The sequence below is a fragment of the Saimiri boliviensis genome, chromosome 10, assembly GCF_048565385.1.
Source record: "Saimiri boliviensis isolate mSaiBol1 chromosome 10, mSaiBol1.pri, whole genome shotgun sequence".
NCBI classification, from domain to species: Eukaryota; Metazoa; Chordata; class Mammalia; order Primates; family Cebidae; genus Saimiri; species Saimiri boliviensis.
Window position 1 is genome coordinate 104,411,030 of NC_133458.1, and position 12,753 is coordinate 104,423,782.

Sequence of the window (12,753 nt, forward strand, 5' to 3'; positions counted from 1 at the left end):
TGCATATGATACAGTATTGTAGGTCTTGAAAGTTTATACACATGGTATGATGCAGTACATTGCATTAGTAGCTGGCAATTTGGTCAAAAAGAACAAATTAAAAGATTTTCTAAAATGTATTCAAGAAGAGCCCTCTGGCTCTTGCTCTCTTATTTTAGATGCAAGCCCTCTAGCTCTTGCTCTCTTATTTTATATTTCTTCAAGATATATATGAACCATATTTTAAAGACTTCTGGCAGAAGTCTTTAAAATATGGTTCATATATATCTTGAAGAAATATATTTCTAGATCATCAAAATTATTATCATATTGTTTTTCCTAAAAGTAACCCTCCTGGGAATAAATTATTGGTTAAAGTCAAGGTGTTCCTTTGTCAATCATCTTTCTCTTTTTATTTTTTTTTTATTTTTATTTTTTTATTTTTTTTTTTTTTGAGACGGAGTTTCACTCTTGTTACCCAGGCTGGAGTGCAATGGCGCGACCTCGGCTCACCGCAACCTCCGCCTCCTGGGTTCAGGCAATTCTCCTGCCTCAGCCTCCTGAGTAGCTGGGATAACAGGCACGTGCCACCATGCCCAGCTAATTTTTTGTATTTTTAGTAGAGACGGGGTTTCACCATGTTGACCGGGATGGTCTCGATCTCTCGACCCCGTGATCCACCCGCCTCGGCCTCCCAAAGTGCTGGGATTACAGGCTTGAGCCACCGCGCCCGGCCATCTTTCTCTTTTTAAATAAAATAATTGCAAATCATTGTATACAATTATTTTTTGAGTAATTTGGTTTAATTTTTTTCCATAATATTGGAGGAGGAGCTAATCAAGCTGTTAGCTACTAGACCACTGAAAGTAATTATTCATAATAAGCCCCACTATGTCATTTTTGGAATATATCTAAAAAGAAATTCCAAAATTGAATGAAACTGTAATGAGAAAAACCCCCACATGAACATCTATTTATTTTTGTGAATGCATACAGTGCCTGTAGCCAGATAAATTATGCTGAACTTTGACTCATTTAAGCAGCAAGTAGAGCTCATTCAGACACAGAAATATAATTTGAAATAAATCTTGATGTTGCTCATTAAGATATGCAGATTCAGTTAGGTAACATTTCATTTTTATATATACGATGTATTAAAATTCATAATAGAATTTTACAGTATGCTCGTTTTAATACTAGCTATAATGTATCCACCCACATTATTTCATAACTTAGAAAAATGGAGAATTTTAAAAAATCAACTTTCATACGTAACTTTGCGGAAGAGAAATAATAGAATGATTAATTAATTTCAAGTATAATGCATATTATAATGAAATTCTGTAAAAAAATTGAATGAGGTAATATTAAAGGAAAAAGATACAAAACGAAATTTCTAATTTTCTTTTTCTTTTCTTTCTTTTTTTTTTTCTTTTTTTTTGAGACAGGGTCTCTCCCTGTCACCCAGGCTGGAGTGCAATGGCACAGTCTCGGCTCACTGCAACCCCTGCCTCCTGGCTTCAAGCAATTCACCTTCCTCAGCCTCCCAAAATGTCTATTTTCAAAGAAATGGTTGCACAGGGAAGTCACTTTAGTATTTAGATTCTTTTGGAGAGATTTCAAAGACTAATGTGAAAGTTTTTTTCTTTTCAGAATGTTTAATCACGCCAGACATTTCATCCTCTGTGATACCCTAAACGTCTGATGAAATAATGTAATTTGCCATCTCGATAGCATCTAAGGTAGTATATTCGTTCTCAAAATCCTTCTACTATAAAACATAACACTGAGGAAATCCAGTAATTAGTACTTCTTTGCATGTTTTTAATATATTCTGTTGTGGTAATTTTTTAATAGCTCACAATTTTCCTGCATATTGCAAAATTTGCCTCTATCATATTTCAAATTCTTATGTTGACACTGGTTTCTGAGCTCAATAGTTTTAATTGGTTTACTTGCTTGTTTCTGCATTAAAATCATGCTATTTTATTTTTACAGTCGATACTTGATAGGTCAAAATTTTCTTCTTTATCCTTCTTCAAAATTTTGTAAGTAGAGTTTGTTCATTCACAGAAATACTCAAATTGGCTCATAAAGTTATTGTTTTTTAAAGCACTCAAAAGTTTGATTGAAAAATACCTTGGTGGAAAGAATTTAACATACATATATATATATATATATATATATATATATGTATATACATATATATATATATATATTTTCTATCAGTGGACATAATTTACCTCTCTATTTAGTTAAGCAACATTTATATCCTTAAATATATCATACTCTTCAAAAAACCAGTTCCTGGATTTATTGATTTTTTTGAAGGGGTTTTGTGTCTCTATCTCCTTCAGTTCTGCTCTGATCTTAGTTATTTCTTGTCTTCTGTTATCTTTTGAGATTTTTGATCTTGCTCCTCTAGCTCTTTCAATTTTGATGATAGGGTGTTGATTTTAGATCTTTCCTTGCTTCTCATGTGGGCATTTATTGATATAAATTTCCCTCTAGACACTGCTTTAAATGTGTCCCAGAGATTCTGGTATGTTGTTACTTTGTTCTCGTTGGTTATGAAGAACATCTTTATTTCTGCCTTCATTTCATTGTTTATCCAGTCAACATTCAAGAACCAGTTATTCAGTTTCCATGAAGCTGTGGGGTTCTGAGTTAGTTTCTGCATTCTGAGTTCTAACTCCATTGCACTGTGGTCTGAGAGACTGTTTGTTAAGATTTCTGTTCTTTTGCATTTGCTGAGGGGTGTTTTACTTCCAATTATGTGGTCAATTTTAGAGTAGGTGTGATGTGGTGCTGAGAAGAATGTATATTCTGTGGATTTGGGGTGGAGAGTTCTGTAAATGTCTATGAGGTTTGCTTGGTCCAGGTCTGAGTTCAAGTCCTGGATATCCTTGTTAATTTTGTCTCATTGATCTGTCTAATATTGACAGTGGAGTGTTAAAGTCTCCCACTATTATTATGTGGGAGTCTAAGTCTCTTTGTAGGTCATTAAGAACTTGCTTTATGTATCTGGGTGCTCCTGTATTGGGCACATATATATTTAGGATTGTTAGCTCTTCTTGTTACATTGATCCTTTTACCATTTTGTAATGCCCTTTTTTGTCTCTTTTCATCTTTGTTGGTTTAAAGTCTATTTTATCAGAGACTAGGATTGCAACTCTTGCTTTTCTTTTCTCTCCATTTGCTAACTAGGTCTTCCTCCATCCCTTTATTTTGAGCTTATGTGTATCCTTGCACAGGAGATGGGTTTCCTGGATATAGCACATCGATGGGTTTTGACTTATTATTCAATTTGCCAGTCCATGTCTTTTGATTGGGGCATTTAGCCCATTTACATTTAAGGTTAGCATTGTTATGTGTGAATTTGATCCTCCCATTTTGATGCTAGCTGGTTGTTTTTACCATTAGTTGATGCACAGACCACTAGCCAGATTAATAAAAAAGAAAAGAGAGAAGTAACAAATAGATGCAATAAAAAACGATAAAGGGGATATTACCACAGATTCCACATAAATACAAACAACCATCAGAGATTACTACAAACAACTCTATGCACCTAAACCAGTAAACCTGGAAGAAATGGATAAATTCCTGAACACTTGCACCCTCCCAAGCCTAAACCAGGAAGAAGTTGAATCCCTGAATAGACCAACAACAAGGGCTGAAGTTAAGGCAGCAATTAATAGCCTACCAACCAAAAACAGCCCAGGTCTGGATGGGTTCACAGCCGAATTCTACCAGGCATACAAGAAGGAGCTGGTACCACGCCTTCTGAAACTATTCCAGGCAACCCAAAAGGAGGGAATCCTCCTCCAATCATTTTATGAGACCAACATCATTCTGATACAAAAACCCAGCAGAGACTCAACAAGAAATGAAAACTTCAGGCCAATATCCATGATGAACGTAGATGCAAAAATTTTCAGTAAAATGCTGGCAAAGCAATTGCAACAACACATCAAAAAGCTCATCCATGACTATCAAGTAGGCTTCATCCCAGGGATGCAAGGCTGGTTCAACATTCTCAAGTCTATAAACATAATTCACCACATAAGCAAAACCAAAGACAAAAGCCATATGATTATCTCAATAGATGCAAAGAAGGCCTGCACGTTCTTCACATGTACCCCAGAACCTAAAATGCAAAATATATGTATATAAAATATATATATATATATATAAAATACTTTTATCTCGAGTTTTCTTTAATTTCATTTATTTGATTTATTCCTCAGAATCTTAGCATTAATATTGCCTTATTAATCATTGTTGGTTACAGAATATTGAGTTTTGTTGATGGTATGCACTCAGCAACCTTACTTAACTCCTTCAGTAGCTAACAATGTCAGTAACTCAATGTCTGCTTTCAAATTGTTTTTATTTCTATACATTTCTTGGGTTTTTTCCTACACAAAATTAATTTATCTGCAAAGCAATTTAATTATGCTTCTGTTTCTAGGCTTTTCTGTTTTGTCTTTTTATTGTATGGGGTAAGGGCTCTAATTCATTGTTCAACATTTGAGTTGACAAACTACATCAGGGCCTGCCCTGTAAGTCAGTGTTAATGGAACACAGCCACATGCATTTGTTTACATTTGTTATAGCTGGTATAAAGGAGGCCCTTTGAGATACCTAAACCTTGGAAATCTTGAGGAGATGAGAGACGCAGGGTCAATTCTCTATCTGCAGTTACCACTGCCCAATCCATTCACCCATTCTCCTCAGGTTTATTTTAATCCTGATACAGAGAAGAATTGTGACTTTGCTCATGTGTCTCTGATTAGATGTGATGCCCAGGATTACCTGTCACTGTGAGGAGGTACGTGCAGATACCACAAGAAAGCGCCACACCATTGGGGCTGTAGAAACCGACAGCCTGCTTGAGATGATGAGCCTGCATAGACATGGTAAAAAAAAATCAGAGCAGATAGTCACCTCTGACATTTTTAAATGTAAACAAAAGAGATAATACTGTATTAAAAGTGGCATATAGACCACTTTTAGTATTTTCTCAGATTACAAGAGTAGGAAGGCAGAATGCAGGAGAGGAAATGAAGGATGTAAACACAAAAGGCAGACAATGTAATATTGTGTAGCTATGACATGGTAAGAAAGAGAAGAAATATGGAAAGAATGATTTTCTGAAGATGATTTTATTGATTGTAGAAAAATCTGATACTTTTGTACAAAAGAGTGTGCTAACTTATGAATACATGATTGAAAATAATAGTCACAATAGCATACATTCATGAAACTTCTGAATGTGAATGTCACTGATACAAGGAAAGCTCATGAAACTACAAGAGAGAGAAAATAATACATGTAGAAGAAGGAGAATCCGAGTCACAAGAGCATTTTCATACAAAACAGGGAAGATTAAGGCTATAATAAAATACAGCAATATTTACAGAAAACAGAAATCTTAATGGCTTACAAGGCTGGAATTATAATTTTAAGGTACTTTTATGTTTGAAAAATAGAAAACACATTTTCAGGCATGCAAAAACTAAGACTTGCTATCATTTTAATGCCATTTTCACTAAATAAACAAAACAAACCAATACTGTAGATTTGAAACATGAGTGTACTTAAAAATTAAAGAATGATGTTTTAAATCTTTAATTCCTCTGGAGTTAATTTTTATGTAAGGTGTAAGAAATGGGCTCAGTTTCAGCTTTCTGCACATGACTAGCCAGTTTTCCCAACATCACTTATTAAACGGGGAATCTTTTCCCCATTGCTTGTTTTTGACAGGTTTGTCAAAGATCAGATGGTTGTAGATGTGCAGTGTTACTTCCAAGCCTCTGTTCTGTTCTACTGGTCTATATCTCTGTTTTGGTACGAGTATCATGCTGTTTTGATTACTGTAGCCTCATAGTATAGTTTGAAGTAAGGTAGCATGATGCCTCCAGCTTTGCTCTTTTTGCTTAGGATTCTCTTGGCTAAACAGGCTCTTTTTTGGTTCCATGTGAAGTTGAAAGTGTTTTTCTCCAGTTCTGTGAAGAAGGTCATTGGTAGCTTGATGGCGATAGCATTGAATCTATAAATTACTTAGGGCAGTATGGCCATTTTCACAATATTGATTCTTCCTAACCGTAAGCATGGAATGTTTCTCCATCTGTTTGTGTCCTCTCTTATTTCCTTGAGGAGTGGTTTGTAGTTCTCCTTGAAAAGGTCCTTCACATTCTTTGTTAGTTGTATTCCTAGGTATTTTATTCCCTTTGTAGCAATTCTGAAAGGGAGTTCAGTCATGATTCAGCTCTCTGTTTGTCTGTTATTGGTGTACAGGCATGCTTGTTATTTCTACACGTTAATTTTGTATCCTGAGACTTTGCTGAAGTTGCTTATCATCTAAGGAGATTTTGGGCTGAGACCATGCGGTCTTCTAAATATAAAATCATGTGGTCTCCAAGTAGTGACAATTTTACTTTCTCTTTTCCTAATTGAATATTCTGTATTTGTTTTTCTTGCCTGATTGCTCTGGCTAGAATTTCCAATACTATGTTGAATAGGAATGGTGAGAGAGGGCACCCTTGTCTAGTGCCAGTTTTCAAAGGGAATGCTTCCAGTTATTGCCCATTTAGTATGGTATTGGCTGTGGATTTGTCATAAATAGCTTTTATTATTTTGAGATATGTTCCATCGATATCTAGTTTATTGAGAGTTTTTAGCATAAAGATCTGTTGAATTTTGTTGAAGGCCTTACACCTTACACAAAAATTAACTCCAGATGGATTAAAGATTTAAACATAAGACTTACAACTATAAAAACCCTAGAAGAAAACCTAGGCAATACCATTCAGGACATAGGCATAGGCAAGGACTTCATGACTAAAACACCAAAAGCAATGGCAACAAAAGCCAAAATAGGCAAATGGGATCTAATTAAACTCCAGAGCTTCTGCACAGCAAAAGAAATAATCATGAGTGAACCAGCAACCAACAGAATGGGAAAAAATTTTTGCAAGCTACCCATCTGACAACAGGTTAATATCCAGAGTCTACAAAGAACTAAAGCAGATTTACAAGAAAAAAATAAACAACCCAACCCAAAATTGGGCAAAGGATATGAACAGACACTTTTCAAAAGAAGACATTAATGAGGCCAACAAACATATGAAAAAAAGCTCATCATCACTGGTCATTAGAGAAATGCAAATAAAACCCACATTGAGATGCAATCTCATACCAGTTAGAATGGCGATCATTAAAAAATCTGGAGACAACAGATGCTGGAGAGGATGTGGAGAAAAAGGAACACTTTTACACCGTTGGTGGGACTGTAAATTGATTCAACCATTGTGGAAGACAATGTGGCCATTCCTCAAGGATCTAGATCTAGAAATACTATTTGACCCAGTAATCTCATTTCTGGGTATATATTCAAAGGATTATAAATCATTCTACTATAAAGACACATGCACACATATGTTCATTGCAGCACTGTTTACAATAGTGAAGACCTGGAACCAACCCAAATGCCCATCGATGATAGACTGGACAGGGAAAATGTGGCAGATATACACCATGGAATACTATGCAGCCATAAAAACGGATGACTTCATGTCCTTTGTAGGAACACTAATGAATCTGGAAAGCACCATTCTCAGCAAACTGGCACAAGAACAGAAAACCAAACACCACATTTTCTCACTCACAGGTGGGTGTGGACAATGAGAACACATGGACACAGAGAGGGGAACATCACACACTGGGGTCTGTTGAGGGTTGGGGTGCTAGGGGAGGGATAGCAGGGGATGCAGAGGTTGGAGAGGGATGACATTGGGAGAAATGTCTGATGTAGGTGATGGGGAGGATGGAGGCAGCACACCACCATGGCATGTGTGTACCTATGCAACTGCAACAGTCTTGCAAGATCTGCACAGGTACTCCAGAACGTAAAGCGTATTTAATAAAAAAGTGATGGAATGATTGTCATCACAAATTTAATTAAGTGTTGTTTTAGAAGTTTGCGCAGCAAAGTAAAGCAGGAGATTTTAAAAAAAGAGAAAGAGAAGAAAAGAAAGAAAAATATCAAACTGTCATTATTAAAGATGTTAATTCTTTTCATATTCATCCAAGATTAAATGGAAGAAATATCGATGAAATCTAAATAGACAGCTTTGAGGCAGCATCGACCGGCTCATTCTGAAGCTTACGTGGAAAAATCAAAGGGACAATAGACAAGGCCCTCTGGAAAAGAAGAAAAAGATATAAGGTATATTTATTTTAGAGCCTACATTTAAGGCATCAGGTTCTGTCAGGATGTAGTAGCCCCTTCTTCCTGGGCTGTCCCCTTACTGTCAAAGAGCCCTGGGGATAACACAGTAAACAAGCAGAGCATCTGACATGGCCAAGGGACCTTGAAACTTGGAGAAAGTCTGTGCTCCTTCCGTGCCTATCCAACAGGGTGCTGCAGAAGCCTGCAACACAGTACCTGTAATAGGAGCAGACAAGTGCTCCAAGAAATCCTTTACTCTAAGACAAAAGGGACCCAACAACAGGTAACAGATAACCAGGCCTTGTTCAATCAAACACCAATGAACAAATATCGCCCTCACAAGGTTCCAGTTGGGACCCAGAAGGAAATTGACTTACTCTCCCACCTTTCGCTCTACCCCACCATGCCTTCTCTGCATAAGAAGCAGGCATCAGTGCTTAGATCCCATCGATTGCTGTCAGCCTGCTTGGCCGGGAGCTGATCTCATAACCCCTACATGATGGTAATGGGAGGTGCTTCTGTTTCTTTCCCGAGGCAGTGTTTGTGGAGCTGAGTGGGAAGTTGAGTTTTATCTCCTGCTAGAAAACGTAGTAGGTGCTGAGATCATCTCGTAAAGATATCATCAGCAGAGCCCAGTGTTAAGCTGAGCTTCTACCTCTAATTAGCAGTAACAAGTTTTAACTGAGATGATGCAAGGTGGCATTCACCATCACCTGGCTTCATAATTTCCTTCTCTGTCCACTGCCATATCATCTACCCACCGTAGGTAATTGAGACTGAACAAGGTGGTTCATGCCAGGGCCAGAAAGCACTGCAATTTCCCTTCCAGCTCCACCACTGGTGACTGTGAGTCCCATGGAGTACCTGAAGCTCCATACCCAACTGACAGCAAAAAGACTGAAGGAAGAACATAACAGTGGCGACCACTGCTCCTGTCCTTTCCTTCAAACATTGATGTCAGAAAATCCAAGAAGGATGCTGTGTCCCCAACCCACCTAGCATCACCCAGGCACAATGAGTTGAACCAGGCAGGGTAGTGAACACTTAGCTTCCAACTTTCCCTGCCCAAAGCAGGGCCATTGAGGAGCTGAGTCATCACCTTCAGCTTGCATTAAGGAGGCCAGCAACTCCATACTCAGGGCTTCCCCACTTGTACTCCCTGAGAGATTGTAGGGTCCAGTTTCTGGAGTCAGGGTAGAAAATCAATCAGTGTGAGTCATCCCTTTGTTTCTACCTTCCCTGATGACACTGGGACCCAGGAAGGAACTCATTTTCGAACCTCATTTGAAGTTGGTCCAAGTCAACGTCCACAGTGAAGGTGGTGGTGGTGGGGCCCTGTGAGAAGTAAATGGTGCATATACACACAGCTGGCTCTCATACTACACCTCACTAGGAAAGTGCTCTCTAATGAAAAGAAATATGTGTGTGTGTGTGTGTGTGTATATATATATATATATATATATATATAAAACAGAATCTCATGCTACAGAATGTTATCCAAAATGTTCAAGATACAGGTGAAAATCACTTGTCATATCGAAAACCAGAAAAATGACAAAATGACTGAGAAAAGACAATCAACAGACGGCAACACCAAGATAAATTAAATGTTGAAATTATCTGACAAGGATTTTAAAGCAATCATCATTACAGTATTTTGACAAGTAATTACGAATTCTTAAAACAGATGAGTAATTGGAAAGTCTCAAGAAAGGAATAAAGTTATAGCCAAAAACCAAATGGAAATTATAGACTAAAAAATATGACCAAAATAGATCACTCACTGGATGGTCTCAATGTAGAAGAGATATGGCAGAGGATCTAATCAATGAAGAACAGATAAATAAAATTATTCAATCTAAAAAAATTTTAAATGATCATAGGTACAGGGACATATAGGAAAAGAGCAGAAGACCTAAAATTCCTATCGTCAAATATTCAAGAGAGATAAGAGAGAATGGGACTGAAAAGTACTTAAAGAAATAATGGCTGAAATTTCTCAAATTTGTCAAAAGTCATAAACTCAAGGAGTTGAGTGAAGCCTAAATTAGATAACTCTAAAAAACATCATATCATGCCATATCATAATTAAACTTTTAAAAATCTTAAAGAAAGGAAATATCTTGAAGGCAGCCAGAAAGAAATGGTGCATTATTTAGGGTAGAACACCAATTTAAATGACAGCAATTCATAATCAGAAACAATACAGGCAAAAAGAAAGTAGCAAAACATTTGCAAATAATGAAAGGATAGAACTGTTAAATGTGAATTCCATAACTAACAAAAATATCCTTCAGGAACGAAGAAGAAAAAACACATCGAATGAAGAAAAGTTAGATAATTTCTTTTTTACTGGTGCATCCACCTTTAAAGAATGATTATGAAATGATGTCCAAAATTAAAGGAACTGATAACAAAAAAGCTTGAAACATTAAAAAGAAAAACAGAAGATTGGAATTTTTTTTAAAGGAATACATATATTATCCTTTTCCTGAGGGGTATCATAAATCACATTTGGTGGTTTTGGCAAAATTATAATACCAATTAGTGTGAAATTAATATATACAGAGGAAAAACAATTATATTTTTAAAGTCAAGAGGCTAAGTGGACCTGCACTTTACGCAAAATAGTAAAACATTGATACCAGTGGACTGTAACACATTATATATTAATAATTTAATACTTGCAGTAACCATCAAGAAAACTATAGAAATTGATATACCCAAAACACTATAAGTAAATTAAGATTTAACCATAAAAATAAGTTCAAATAACCCACAGTATGATAATAAAAGCAGAGGAACAAAAACAGAGGAAATAAACAGAAAATAACTAATACTATGGCAACGTTAAGCATGAACATGTTAATAATCACATGTAATTGTTTAAAATACAACAGTTAAACAACATAGGTTGGTAAAGTAGATTTAAAAAAAAAACCATGATTCAACAATATGCCATGTATCTACAAGAAACTTCAAAAACAGTATCATAGGTAGGTTAAATGTAAAAGGACTAAAATATATACCATGCAAATCTTAACAAAAAAAAGTGTCTGAATCAACATCAGATAAAGCAGACTTCACAGTGCAGAAAATGACTAGGTACTAAGAGGTATGTCAGATTATGATAAAAAATCCAACAGAACAACATAGTAATCTTAAATGTGTATACACCACACAAAACAGCCTCCAAAAGTTGAGCTGAAGGGAGAAAGAAACAAATCCAGGATTTGGTCGGGAACATCAACACCCTGCTCTCAGCAACTGGTATAACTACCAGGTATAATAATCAGGAATAGAGAACTGGATAACACAACCAACCAACAAGATTCAACTGACAAATGTAGGATATTCAACCCAAAACAGCAGAAAATACATTTTTCAAACACTCATAGACATTTAGCAACATAGATCATACCCTGTGCTACAAAGCATACTTCACCAAATTTAAATCAACCTAAATCTTATATGGTATGTTCTTTGACCAATATGGAATCAAACTATTATAAATCAATAACAGAAAGACAACAGAAAAATATTTGAAAACTTAGATATAAATAGTACCCTTCTAAATAGTACGTGGGTCAAAGAAGAAGTCACAGAGGAAATTTTTTAAACAGTTAAAACTGAATGACAGTGAAATACAACAAAAAATGTGTCAGATTCAGATTAAGCAACTCTGAGAAGGAAGTTTATAGCACTGTTTCTATTAGAAAAGTGGCAAGGTCATAAATAAACTATCTAAATTGCTAACTCAGCCAAACTAGAAAAAGAGAAAAATCAAATTGCAAAGTAAGTAGATTGCAAAATAAAGTAAAATTAGAACAGACATCAGTGATATCTAAACTGCAAAAAAAAAAGAAAAAAAAACACAAAAAAACTAGATCTTTGAATCTGTATTTTTACAATTTATAAACCTGTAGCAATATTGACAAGAATAAAAAGAGAATAAAAATAACCAAGATCCACAATAAAAGAACAGGTAATAAACATGTGGAAACAAAAATTTAAAATCCAATAAAATTTAGATTCACTCCAAAGAACATGAAATTTTTACATGTAAAGTTGTCAAAATATACAGGAATTATATGCAGAAAAATCACAAAAAAAAAAGATCAAATAAATAAAAGATCTAAATAGACAGACATAGTGAGTCCACAGATTGGAAGAACCAATATAAAGGAGATGGAAAATCTCCTCAAACTGATATTTAGATTTATTAAAATATTTACTTAAAAAGTGCTTTGTAGACAGAGAGGAATGTTCTAAGACTTGCATGGAAAGCAAATTTGCTAGAATAGCTAAGACAATTTTTGAAAAACCAAAATTTAGTGGGCCGAATCTATGTGACTTTGAGACTTATTTTACAGCTACAGTAATTAAATTGGCATAGGAATAGACTCAAAGATGAATAGAACAGAGTAAAGAACCCACAAGCAACCCACAAAAATATATTGACTGATTGTGGCAAAGTACAAGAGCAGTTCAATGTTGGAATGACAGCTCTTTCCACAAATTATGTTGGACTAATTGGA